Source organism: Sardina pilchardus, chromosome 15, assembly GCF_963854185.1.
Source record: "Sardina pilchardus chromosome 15, fSarPil1.1, whole genome shotgun sequence".
Taxonomy (NCBI): Eukaryota; Metazoa; Chordata; class Actinopteri; order Clupeiformes; family Clupeidae; genus Sardina; species Sardina pilchardus.
The window spans coordinates 12,121,471-12,135,067 of record NC_085008.1 but is presented as its reverse complement, the minus strand read 5'-3'; positions in this window follow the sequence as shown (position 1 = coordinate 12,135,067).

Genomic DNA, 13,597 nt, shown 5'->3' with positions numbered 1-13,597 from the left:
AACAAACTTGTTTTTCGTTTCTGGGAGATCTCGTTATCGTTTTGGATTGTCGGATTTTTATACTTATTGTTTGGACTTATGGACAATGAACTTTGAGGGGTGGTTGTTAGTGCTTTACAAAGCTTTGTGTTAATAAGTGTCGGTCCTCCTATCCTTCAGCTCACTGCGCGATGCAGTTGCGCATAGTGGCCACGAAGTCATTAACTGTTTACGACACAATACATGATATTTGTGTTTTTCGTTTCTTAGATTTAATGCATGTTTGACATGTAAACAGGCCTTCAGTCCGTTAACTTAAGGCCTTCTTTTGCATGGGGTTGCTCGCATCCGCCCGTAACCTAGACTATTATGTGCGTAGTGGCTGCATACTCTTATAATAAGAGGCAAATTGTTACAGGACAACTTAAACTGACTTCCCCAATGCTTCCCCGCAGCACATTACATTTTAATATAGGCTAATATAGGATGAACAAAGTCTATGCTATATTAAATCCAGTAGCCTAATAATTCTATGTGCCACGTCCGATTTCGCAAGTGATGTAGTAGGCTACGTTTAAACATCGACAAACGTCTATGAGACTACCCATTTCATGAAGAGCAATTGTCTTGTGCGATCATTCCCCCTCCCCCACACTTGTCTAACCAGTTCACTAGACATTATAGCCTACCTGTATGCGGCATTGGACGATTGCCTCCCTCCCCCCTCTCTCTCGACAGACACTTCCTGACACTATAGGGCTCGGGATCATGACATCAAAACTTCGCGGGCACAGCCACATTGGCAGCTTCACTCCTTAGTTTACTATGGATTACTATGGATTTACTCCCGCCTTTTAGTGTGTTCCTGTTACTTAGTTTTTGCCTTCTTGGTAGTATGTTGCTGTGTAGTGGGGTGTAACAGTGCAACCCACGATCGCAAGAGGAAAAGAATAAATCGCTACTATTTCTGCTTCTTGTCTTGTGCATCTGAATGAATGGATATTACGTTCAGTGCGCTACCAAATGGCGGCGATATTCCTAGAATGCAAGGCGTGTGCCCGAGCCCTATTATGTAAATGTAAAAATGTGTGTGTGTGTGTGTGTGTGTGTGTGTGTGTGTGTGTGTGTGTGTGTGTGCGCTGAACCACGAATTCACATATTAACTTTTCTTTTCAGCAGACATCGCAATCATAAAAAAATCGCAAAACTTTTTAATAAAATAATGCCTCTTGTCTTAATGGGTTCCGGAGGTTCGTAGAGTAAATTTTGAACCCCGGTCGCTGACGTATGATTAAGATGCCTCAACCATTTACGCCACAGTTCGAGTGTCAATTTCTTCGCACTTAGCCAAGAAATATAAAGGATTCAGTCAGTCGAGTTCATTTAGCCTATTCGCGGCATGCACTTGAAACGCCGATCAAAAGTTCTGACATGTTAAACTGACGTTAGTCATTAATTCACCACATGATAAAATGCTGTTATATTGACGCACAGTAGCCCACGGTAGTCTATGTCTATCTCTGAATCAACATGAACATGCATAACGAGATCCATATATTCTAAGTTGCTAGAAAATTCTTTTGCGGAGCTAGGCCTACTAGTCGGTTACAATGAATCACCCTCACTGCCCTATCGCATATCTGACCATCCATTGTTATAATGTTACAAAATGCGCGATCTTCTCCAATCATGTAGCCTACGGTTATAAGTAAAGTGACATGATAGGCATGTAGGCCTATTAAAGATATTTCTGTTAAATACGTTTTATTTTCAGTTGTCAAAAGTGGTGGGGACAAAATCTGTGATAAAGTGCTGGGTAAGCTACCCAGCGTCGCCGGTTAAAATGAACATGCCTCCGTTTTAAAATAGCCTATAGGCCTACACATTTCTAAGTATTCCTAACATAAATGTAGCCTAAATGTCCATCTTGTCCATCTCTTTCGTCTTCGCCTTGACAATAATAGCCTATTCACAGAAATGCGGTCTTGTAACCGTAATGAATTAATGAATTAATCTAAGGTTGCCTATATCGAGTCTTTCAGGTTGAATTGAAGGCTTCTAAAACCATTTTCATTAATTTCAACAATGGTTTATTGAAACGTCGTTTGATTATAATTTCGCCAGTCATCACCTTCATTTTAATGATTAAATGAGACGGATTAAATGAGACGGATATGCGGAGCATTTCTCTCCCTCTCCATTGACCAAAACGTTGCTCTGGCATCTCTGCTGGACTGACTGAGTTATAGGCTACGTCGAGTGAGAGAGCCAGCTGTGAGGTACGCTGTAAAACATTCGAAAACTCTGAAACTGCAATCTGACATGCCGAGCGTGATGTCTCTTTTCTCCGCTTGTCACCAGCGCGGTGTCTTCGGGTTTTTCCGTGTTTTCCGGTATGAGCCGAACCTTCCTTTTATTAAGGCGGTGTTATGTTGCCCCCTTGCGGTTGCAGTTTTAATTAAAGTCCCGATGCTTCGGGAGTCCCGATGTGCGGGAAAGAAAGGAGCATTCTCAACCCGTACCATCTGTACACTGTGTGCGTGTACGTGTGTGTGTGTGTGCATGTGTGTGTGTGTGTGTGTGCGTGCGCCGAATGTAGCAATATCCATGAAAAATAGGCCACAGTGCAGACGCTATCCCTGGGCTATTCGAAATGAGGTCAGAAGATGGAATATTGAGATTAGAAGGGAAAAGTATAATAGTAATATCATTTTTTTTGTATGTCAGTCGGAGATGAATTTGATGATTTGGGGGAGCTTAATCAGTGCAAATAAAGTCTCCTAAAATAGCCACGGCTCCTCATTCTGTGCATGTGTGTGATGTGGTGTGTTTCTTTATCCAGTCTAACTGTATACTGCCCCACAGTGGTACAGCTCAGTGTTGTGTTCAGAGGAGAGGTGTTTGTGGGCCAGAACACGCCCACTTGTACATAACATGAGTTAAGTTTGAATACTGAATGTTAATAAATGTTTTGCTAAATACAAGTACAACATAAGATTCAAATGTCTTGAATGTATGACTTTATTTTTGGTGTCAGTAGTCTCTCCCTAAATCCTAATGTTGTGGGAGATATGAGGTCTGTGACGTATGACACCCGGTCATCACCCTGCAGCGGTGGCCAACCCTGTCGCCCCCGCAGCATCAGAACCCGCCCCCCAATGGACCCTGGGAGCACCCTGAGGTTCCTGGATGGGCAGCTATTGGCACAATCAGGATTGTCTTTCACATCTCCTTCGTGGAAAACGTTCCTCCGGCGTTTGTGCACAACAATGCCTTGGAGTTGTGAGCATCTGCTTTGATGTGGCAGAGCGAACGGGGTCAAGGACGGCCACCGTGATCGAGTGTGTGTTCCAGACACAAGGGCAGCAGCGTCACGGAAGAAACGAGAAGGATATTTTAAAAAACATGAATGGTTTCCATTTGGAGAAAAGGCAAAAATGTTGTTTGAGAGCGCTCGTGAATGACATGGAATGCTGTAATTGTCTCTGTGGGCTTCTCTGGTCTGAGCTGGAGACGATAAGAAATACAATCCTTTTGAACGGGTCAGAATGGCCTCCATTACAGCTACAGCACATTTGTGAGGGATAGAACTCGCCAAAATAATCTAAGGGGGTGTAATGAGTTTGTGCAGACTTCTTCAGATTGACTCTTTTCTGTCTTTTCGCGAGAGATGTGGTGGAGTGCTCGGTTCTTTCCAGACAGATTACACAGAATATTTGATGCTCTCCTCTCATGCTTAAGTCTGCCTGAAAGATACATAAGAGAGGAAGGGGAAAAGGAGGACGAAGAGCAGAAGCAGCTGGGACAGAGGAGAGAAGAGAAGAGCAGAGCAGCTGGCTAAGCTTTGATATTGAGTGGTTCAGTGCCACAGAGATGATTCTCTCTCTCTTTTCTTTCAGTTTTTTTTACTCTGTCTCTCTTCACCTCTGCTCCCCCCGCCTCTCTCCACCCTTTGCTCTCTCTTTTCTCTGGACCTCCCCACAACACACACACACACACACACACACACACACACACACACACACACACACACACACACACACACACACACTCCCGCCCCCCTACTCCCCAACTGCCTTTGTCCTCAGCCCTTAGTGCTCCACTGTGCTAGTGAAGGGCTTTAGAACTATATGTGCCCAATAAATGGATCATTGTTCCATCCACTTACCTTAACAGAGAACAGAAGGCTGAGCTAAGGAATCCATACAATAAGCTCATTATGACAGTCTTACCATACGCCTCTGGACACGTCGGATCGGGGAGATTACGTCTAATCAGCTGTTGTCTTGTTCCAGGGAGCGGACAGGGTAATTCAGTGTCCCTGACTCAAGGATAAAGCGGTGCTGGCCCCAGCTGCCTCACCGCTAATGTGACTAACTAATGTAAGTGAACATGCCGTACTGTACAGGCCGCAAGCAGCCAGCTCCCTCTGGAACCGGACGCCCATTGTCTCAAAGGCACGGGGAGCAGATGCTCACATTGTCACTGCAGTTCACTGGCAGTTTTATTCAGAACTCCACTTGCAGAAAATGACAATTATTGTGGCCCAGACCACCAAACACACATATATTCACACATGATGCATGTACTGTATGCTCGCACACACATGCAGTTGTGTCTGGAATATCATCATGCAGCTTCAATTGGCTCTTTTCGTGGTTCCCATTGTACACGTTTAACGTTTTGACGGACACTTACAACAATCCAGGTTGAATTTGTGGAATTGGTCTTGAGTTAGATGGGTGTTCTTAACTGTGTGGAGACACTTGTTGGCAAACATTTGGCTTTGTGTGCACACATTTTGCTTTTGCTGAAACCCACACGTAAACAGGGTCACTAATCTGCGACTTAGCCTCTCTCATAGCCATCGGGGAACAAAGTTGGCAGCAAGTAGGTCCAGACTTTGTTAACGAGCAGCCAGCTGGAAACCTTTATGACAATATACATGCATTACACATTGGCTGGCAACATCTATTTTGGGCTCGGGCTGTTGAGCTTTCAAAAACATGACCACGTATTTGGTGGCCTATTTATAAAAGGCTTACAATATCAAAATCTATTGCAACCAGCATTTTTGAGTGAGGACAAAGGACTGTCCATGGGTGCTTCAGGGTTAAATGCATTTCTGTTGGTGTATCTTGAACAGAAGGCCATGGCATTATATGGGAGACATATGGATCCATAATCCCTTGATTATGCACAGTGCCTGGAACTGAGAGATCCCCTCTTATTAGAAGTCCACCCACCACAGCATCCTGTAAATGCTCCAGTCCTCTGCAGACCAGAGGCCCTGGGTGGCTGCCCCCTACCCCCCCCCCCCCCCCCCCCATCCCAGTGCCCTTCTCCAACCATGCCCGCCCCCACCCCCAGACCCCCAACCAGGATCAAATGGAGTCAGCGCGCGCTCCTCATTACAGCACACCAATGTGAAATGCTCGGTGGCATCCACCTCTGCTTTGGGGGCGGTCCCCGTGTAACTGAGACGCTCTGTTGAGTCATCGATTTTGGAGAGGGAGCACCCGTGAGGGGAGTGGAGGGGGGGGGGGGGGAGGGGGGGCATCTTAAACGACCTTCAAGCACATCAATTATTCATCTGAAATATGTATATATTTATTCTTGGGGATGAAGACCGTGCCAGAGAGAAAGAGTCATCATCTATTATTCAGAGTGACTGGGCCTTACCAGATTTGTCATTATTAAAGAGGCCATTTTTGGTTGGTCAGAGCTATATCAAGTGTATGCTATATCTACTGGATGAACACAGAAAATAAAAGTGTTTGGGAAAGAGAAAGAGAGAGAGAGAGAGTGTGTTTGTGTGTGTGTGGACTTCTGTGGAGTGGGAGTAAAAGAGACCAAATATGTTGGTGTTTACAACATTGTGTGCGTGTGTGTGTGTGTGTGTGTGTGTGTGTGTGTGTGTGTGTGTGTGTCTTCGGTATAGCTCATTCAGGTCATGTGGAGGCTCAGTGAGTTTCCATTAGCAGTCGCTGTGTGCCGATTACTGCAGTCAGATGTGGTAATTAATGGAGTGTGTGGGACAATTTGCATTTATAGCATGTAAGGGACTTGGAAGAGGATGGGGCTTTAGGTGTGTGCCTTTGTGAGTGTGTATGTTTGTGTGTGTGTGTGTGTGTGTGTGTGTGTGTGTCTGTATGAGAGAGAGAGGGAGAGAAGGAGACACTTTTGTGTCTGTGTGTGAGTGAGAGAGAGAGAGAGACCTTGTATGTTAGAGGGAGGGAGACACTGTGTTTGTGTGTGTGTGTGTGTGTGTGTGTGTGTGTGTGTGTGTCTATGAGAGAGAGAGAGAGAGAGAGAGAGAGAGAGAGAGAGAGAGAGAGAGAGAGAGAGAGAGAGGAGTGTGTGTGTGTGTGTGTGTGTGTGTGTGTGTCCAAGCATAGCTCCAAATGAGGATTTCATCAGCAGGCCTGCCATCAGTCTGCTACTTGGAGCTGAAATCTCATCCAGGACGTTAAAATCCATAATTAAGCAGCCAAATGGATCAATATCACCCACCCCAAAAGCAGTTTACATTTCAGCCATACTTACCCCTCTCTTTTATCTTTCTCACACTGGTCTTTAATTACCCCCACATGCATCTTTAATGTTTTCCTGACCGGGCATTCTTTAACATTCTGCTGGGGCTGGTGTATAAATGTGTACGGACACTTTACACAAACGGTGTGATTGGAAATGACAGAGGAGGATTCTTATTTAGAGAAATACACAACATAATGTGGTCATGCTGTGCTTAAATGTAATAATAATGCTTACCAAAAAAGTAGGCCTATAAATGTGCTTGTGGCATACTTAGGGATGGGCACAAGTACATCAAAATGTATTTCCAAATAAAATACCAAATACCCACCTTAAAAATGTATCAAAATAAGCTACAAAATACAGCAGCCAAAAAATGTATCAAAATAAAATACTGTATTTTTGTATTTTCAAAATACTACAATACTTCTTTCTAAAAGCAGGTCGTCACATTAATACTACAGGCTAAAACAGAAAAAAAGAAAGGAAAATTGCAAACTCAAGTGTTCTAAGTTTGTTCTAAATCTAAGTTTGTGAACTCAAGTCTTTGTGCTGTCATTGTGTCTCCTCAGTTGATGTCTTTAAGCACAGCTAACTTCTGAAACAATGTTGCATTCAGACGACGCCTATGGGGCCTGATGATGGTATTGAACCTTACAAAAAGGTTTTTGATTAGGGGATACTGGTCCAAGGCAGGCTTGTGCAAAATTCAGAATTGAATTGAGAATGACTCCTAAATTCCAATTCAATTCTTGAGTTTGAATTGAATTTGAATTGAGGTCAAAAACAGGATGCAGAATTACAATTCGAATTTGAATTAAGGGAAGTAGAATTGAAATTCAATGAAGTTCAAATCAATTCATATACATAATTTAAGGGTAGGCTACACTGCAAATTATTTGATTCTTATCAAGATAAAAAAAAATTGATTAGAAGTGTTATTGTCGATTCCGGTATGACGTCGTGGGGGTGAGACACGCATTACAGAGCTCCCAGTGAACTTGCGAATTTATATTGTTTTAACATCGTCCTGGTCTTAAATATTTGTTTCTGTGGGATCATACATTTACGAGATAACGTTTACTACGCCTTGTGTGAACTGAAATGAGTGGCAAATCGAAATCTTCGCAACAAACACGGCAGGCTAGTATTGCTAGCAAACTTGCAACTATGGCGGAGGGCAAGGCTAGCAGCATGGTGGAAGATAATGTATCGATGCCTCAACTTGTGACCGAACTTGCTAAGCAGAGGTCTGTTCTCACAGATGACATCTCCAAGTTAATTCAAGACTCGTTAAAACCTCTTCAGACGGCTGTGGATGCCATACGTGACACAGTCAATTCGTTTCAAGGCAGACTAACTTCCACGGAAGCTATAGCTGGAGAAAACTTCGAGCGCTTAAATACTGCGGAAGCGACTATAAACACACTGAAAATAGCTAATCAAGAATTGTTGGATCGGGTGGATGATCTCGAAAACAGATCACGCAGGTCTAACCTGCGAATCGTGAACATTCCGGAGGGCAGCGAGAATGGCAAAGATCCGGTTAAATTCATGGAAGAGCTACTTGTGGAGTGTTTGGGGTCGAGTGTTTTCGCCGAGCTACCTGAACTGGAAAGAGCTCATAGATCATTGGCTTCTAAACCAGCTCACGGGAAGCCTGCTAGAGCATTTGTGGTGTGTTTTCGAAGGTTTCAACAAAAGGAAGCAGCGCTGCATTGGGCAAGGAACCACGAGATTAAATTCCGCGATGCTACACTCCGGTTCTACCCTGACCTGAGTGCGATCTTGGCAAAAAAACGCAGTGCTTTCAACGGAGTTAAACAAGCGTTGTATGAGAAGGGAGTGAAGTTTCGCCTGATATATCCAGCCCGTCTGAGAGTGTTCTTGGGGGAGGAGACGCTTAACTTTGAGTCGCCGGATGAGGCTCAGGATTTCTACAACAAGCGCCTTCGGTCCATCCAGTGAAAGGAGGTGGTGGACTTTTTGCGAATTCTGAGGAATCGACCTGGACTGCATGATAACTAAGTATTTATTTGTTTGATAAAAGCGCAGTGGCTTTAATTACTTGGTAAAACGTAGGTCACTTTCATAGAGATGTGAATTTAATGACAGATGTTGGGAACTTTGTAGATAAAGTAGTTTGTAAAGGATGTTTACCGGTAAGACATTTTTAGCGAGCCTGCAGTTTATCCCATTTGAGGATTTAGACATAGGCAGTTCATACGCTATGGGTTTCAGTTTTTGTTTGTGTTGTTTGAGGGGGTGGGTTAAGGGTATGGGGAGGTGCGTCATGGGTTCTCATTGTGAATCAGTTTTGTTAAATACTTATGGCCTATCAGTGTTAAGTTTGTTATGAACAATAATAGGCTGAATCAAAATTTGGGTGAAGCTGTCAGGTTTATAAGCTGGAATGTAAAGGGGATGAATGGACCTGTGAAACGAGCGAGAATATTTGCACATTTAAAATTTTTAAAATGTGAAATAGCTTTTTTGCAAGAAACCCACTTATTGGTGAAAGATCATCTTAGATTAAGGAAAGCATGGGTGGGTCAAATGTTTCATTCAAAATTTATTCATAAATCTAGGGGGGTGGCCATCTTGATACATAAAAAAGTTCCTTTTAGTCCAACAAAGATAATTGAGGATTCACAAGGGCGATATGTCATTGTAATAGGGTCTTTATATTTTAAGCCTGTCATATTGGTGAACATATATGCTCCTAATTTTGATGATGAGAGGTTTATGGAAAAAGTGCTAACATCTATACCAAGTCTCAATTCCCATTCTCTTATTTTTGGAGGAGATCTAAATTGTTCAATTAATCCATCCTTGGACCGTTCCAATCCAAAATCGAACTCTCCCTCTAAAATGGCGAAGAGACTGTCAATGTTTATGGATCAGGTGGGCTGTGCTGATCCATGGCGTTTCCGTTTCCCATTGAGCAAGGCCTATTCTTATTTTTCCCATGTACACCGTACGTATAGTAGAATTGATTATTTCTTTATTGATAGTGCATTGATGCCTTTGGTTAAAACAATTGAATATTCCTCTATAATTGAATCTGATCACGCTCCAGTACTTTTAGAACTTTGTTTATCACACAAAAGTGTGGAGTATACTCCATGGAGATTGGATGCTTCTTTATTGAAAGAGAAGGGGTTTTGTCAAATGATTTCATCAGCCATAGATGATTTTCTTGATTTTAACAGAGGTGATGTGTCTCCTACTATTTTGTGGGAGACCCTCAAAGCTGTTGTTAGGGGGAATATTATATCATATACATCCATGCTAAATAAAAGTAGACGTTTAGAGCAAGAAAGATTGATCAAAGCCATTGGGTTGATCGATAGCCAGTATTCAGCTAACCCATGCCCAGAACTTTATAAAGAAAAAGTAGAACTTCAGGCTAAGTATGAGTTGTTGGCATCGGGAATGACTGAAAAGATGTTGTTGAGATCACGGGGCATTCTGTATGAACATGGGGAAAAGTCTGGTCGTCTTTTGGCCCACCAGTTGAAGAGCAGATCATCTGAACAACATATCTCATGTATAATGAAAGACAATGGGGAACTTACAGTTGATCCTATAGAAATTAATGATACATTTCAGGCATTTTATTCAAATTTATATTCATCTGAAGCTCCTGAAGACAATACAGTTATGTTTAATTTTTTCAGCAATTTAGATATGCCCACTATTAATCCAGTCAGTAGAGCAGAATTAGAATTTCCTGTTTCATACACTGAAATTGCGGATGCAATTAGGACCATGCAGAATGGGAAGGCGCCGGGCCCTGATGGGTACCCAGTTGAATTTTTCAAGAAATTTTCAGGGCAACTAATTCCACTTTTACTTGAAATGTTTAATGACTGTAAAGCTAATGGTTCTCTGCCTAGGACATTGACTGAAGCTTCTATAAGTTTATTGTTAAAACCAGGAAAAGACAGAGAGGAATGTGGGTCATATCGCCCTATTTCTCTACTTAATTGTGATGTCAAAATATTGGCAAAGGCACTTGCACGCCGCTTGGAGAAAGTTATGCCAGAGGTGATCTCCCTGGACCAAACAGGTTTTATGGCGGGACGGCATTCTTTTTCAAATGTGCGTAGCCTTCTAAATGTCTTGTATTCACCTGGGTCCAGTTCAGTGGCTGAAGTGGTCATTTCTTTGGATGCAGAAAAAGCGTTTGATAGGGTGGAGTGGGGTTTTTTGTTTGAGTGTTTGAATAGATTTGGTTTTGGCCCTAATTTTAGAGCATGGATTGAGCTTTTATATTTCAGTCCAAAGGCATCAGTAGTCACCAACCGAAATCATTCTAAATATTTTTCCTTGACGAGGGGAACACGTCAGGGATCGCCTTTAAGCCCACTTCTATTTGCTTTAGTTATTGAACCGCTTTCTATTGCGCTTAAGTCAAAGCCAGAAATATGTGGAATTCATAGATGGGGATTGACCCATAAGTTATCTTTATATGCAGATGACTTGTTGTTATATATATCTGACCCTGTGCATTGTATTCCACATGTGTTGAATATCTTGCAAACATTTAGTATTTTCTCTGGTTATAAATTGAACTTAACTAAAAGTGAGTGCTTTCCTATAAATGTCTTGGCCCGGTCTCTTCAAGACTCGGATTTACCCTTTTGCATGTCTAGAGATGGGTTTAAGTATTTAGGTATTAATTTGACTCAAACTTTTGCTGAGCTATACCAAAAAAACTTTACTTCATTAGTGGATAGATTGAAGTCTGATTTTCAGAGATGGAATGCCATTCATTTATCACTGGTTGGTAGGATCAACTGTATTAAAATGAATGTTCTCCCTAGATTTCTTTATCTTTTTCAGTGCCTTCCCATTTTTCTGCCCAAATCATTTTTTCAATCTATTGATAAGTCTATTACATCATTTATTTGGGCCGGGAAAGCTCCTAGAATTCAAAAGAAATTCCTTCAAAGACATCGTTCCAACGGAGGTTTGGGTTTGCCAAATTTACAATTTTACTATTGGGCAGCAAACTGCCAGAAAATACTTTATTGGTGTCAGTCATCAGATATGGTCTGGTGTGAGGCTGAAAATAATTCTTGTTTTTCAACATCACTTCCAGCCTTATTAACTTCTAGAATGCCTCTGGCTATTTCAAAATATACTTCAAATCCAACGGTCGTTAATACTTTACGTATTTGGCAACAGTTTAGAAAATATGTGGGTTGTCCTAATTTTTCAATTCTAGCCCCAATTTGCCGTAATCACTCATTTTTTCCAGCTACAGTAGATGCAACTTTCTTGGAATGGAGCAGGCGGGGCCTTGTCAGATTTAAAGATTTTTATAAGGATGGTGTTTTTGCAAGTTTTAATGACATATGTGAAAAATTTAATCTCTCCCATTCAAATCATTTTAGATATCTACAGATTCGCCACTTTATTCAGGGTAGTACAACAGATTTTCCAAATGAACCAGATCCATCTGTCTTGGAGGATGTCTTGGAAGTGTCTTCTAACTTAAAGGGTCTTATTTCTAGAATTTACATTCTCATTACTTCTCATGGTGATAATACTCTGGATAAGATTAGATCAAAATGGGATGATGAACTGGGAGAGACGATACCAGATAGTATATGGGAGGAGGCGGTGCGTAGGGTCAATGGGACTACATCCTGTGCTCGTCTAAGCTTAATCCAGTTCAAAGTTCTACATAGGATGCATTTTTCTAAAGCTAGACTGGCAAAAATATTTGCAGGCATGGATGACAATTGTAGCAGGTGTCATAGTGCCCCAGCAACTTTGACCCATATGTTCTGGTCATGCTCATGTTTAGATCAGTTTTGGTCAGGGGTCTACAACATTTTGTCTGAAGTTATAGAAATAGATTGTGAGCCCAATGTGTATACTTCAATTTTTGGGACAGTGTCGAGCAACCTTATAGGGATGGCGAGGTATAAAGATATATTAGCCTTTTCAACTTTGATTGCCAGACGGCAAATTCTTTTACATTGGAAATCCCCATATCCACCAAAGGTATCTGTATGGCTGACGGACCTTATGATGTATCTGAAATTGGAAAAGATAAAATATGCACTTAGAGGGTCCACTGATCTTTTTCATGGTATCTGGAACCCATTGATAACATATTTTGAAAACCTTCAGTCCCTTCCTGAGATTCCCTAATGACATGCATAGCACTAAGTTGATGTGATGGCCAAGGCCTGAGTCTGCCATATTATTTTATGTATCACTGGTTTTATTGTTGGATTGTGTATATCTTATTATTTTATTAGGTATACGATGGCAATAAGTGTATATTTGACTTACTACTGTCTTTTGTTTGACTGATATACTGAGACGCACAGATGTTCTGATGAGGGTGGGTGGGTGGGCAGGGGGGGTTCTATTGAGAAATGTAAAACAAATGTATTTCTTGTATGTAATTTGATTATCTCTGGTGAATAAACAGATATTAAAAAAAAAAAAAGAAGTGTTATTGTCTGAAGAGTGAATTTCTTACTTTACGTAAGTGTTCAACTTTACACTATCTTAAATCAATCACATCTTTTTTTGTCTCAAGTCGCATGAAATCTTAAAATGAGGTAAATACTGTTAAAATTAGATCTTTTACATCTCTCCCTCAAATTCTCATCAAAATAAAGCTTGTTTTAAGATTCAGTAACAAGAAAATTTGACTTAATTTAAGATAACATTTAAGATTTAAGATATCATCTTAAAAACAGCAGTTTATGCTTACAACAACTTATTTAGCAACTTTAAATATACGTAATCTAGATTTGTCACAAGCTGTGGTACTGTGGCGCAACAGGTTACAGCATTAGTACCATGTACTCATCCATGTACCCACGGGGACCCGGTTGGAATCTCACCTGCGGTCATATCCCAATCTCTCCCCAACTCTTTCACTCACCTACTCGCTTCCTGTCTATCTTCATTGTACTATCTGAATAAAGGCAAAAAGTCCAGAAAATATACTTCCAAAAAAAAGGAATATAATCTGAGGCTGTTTAAATTTAAGGAACCTCATTTTACAACCAGCATTTTATGCTTATATTAAAGGGATAATCCGGAGTGAAAT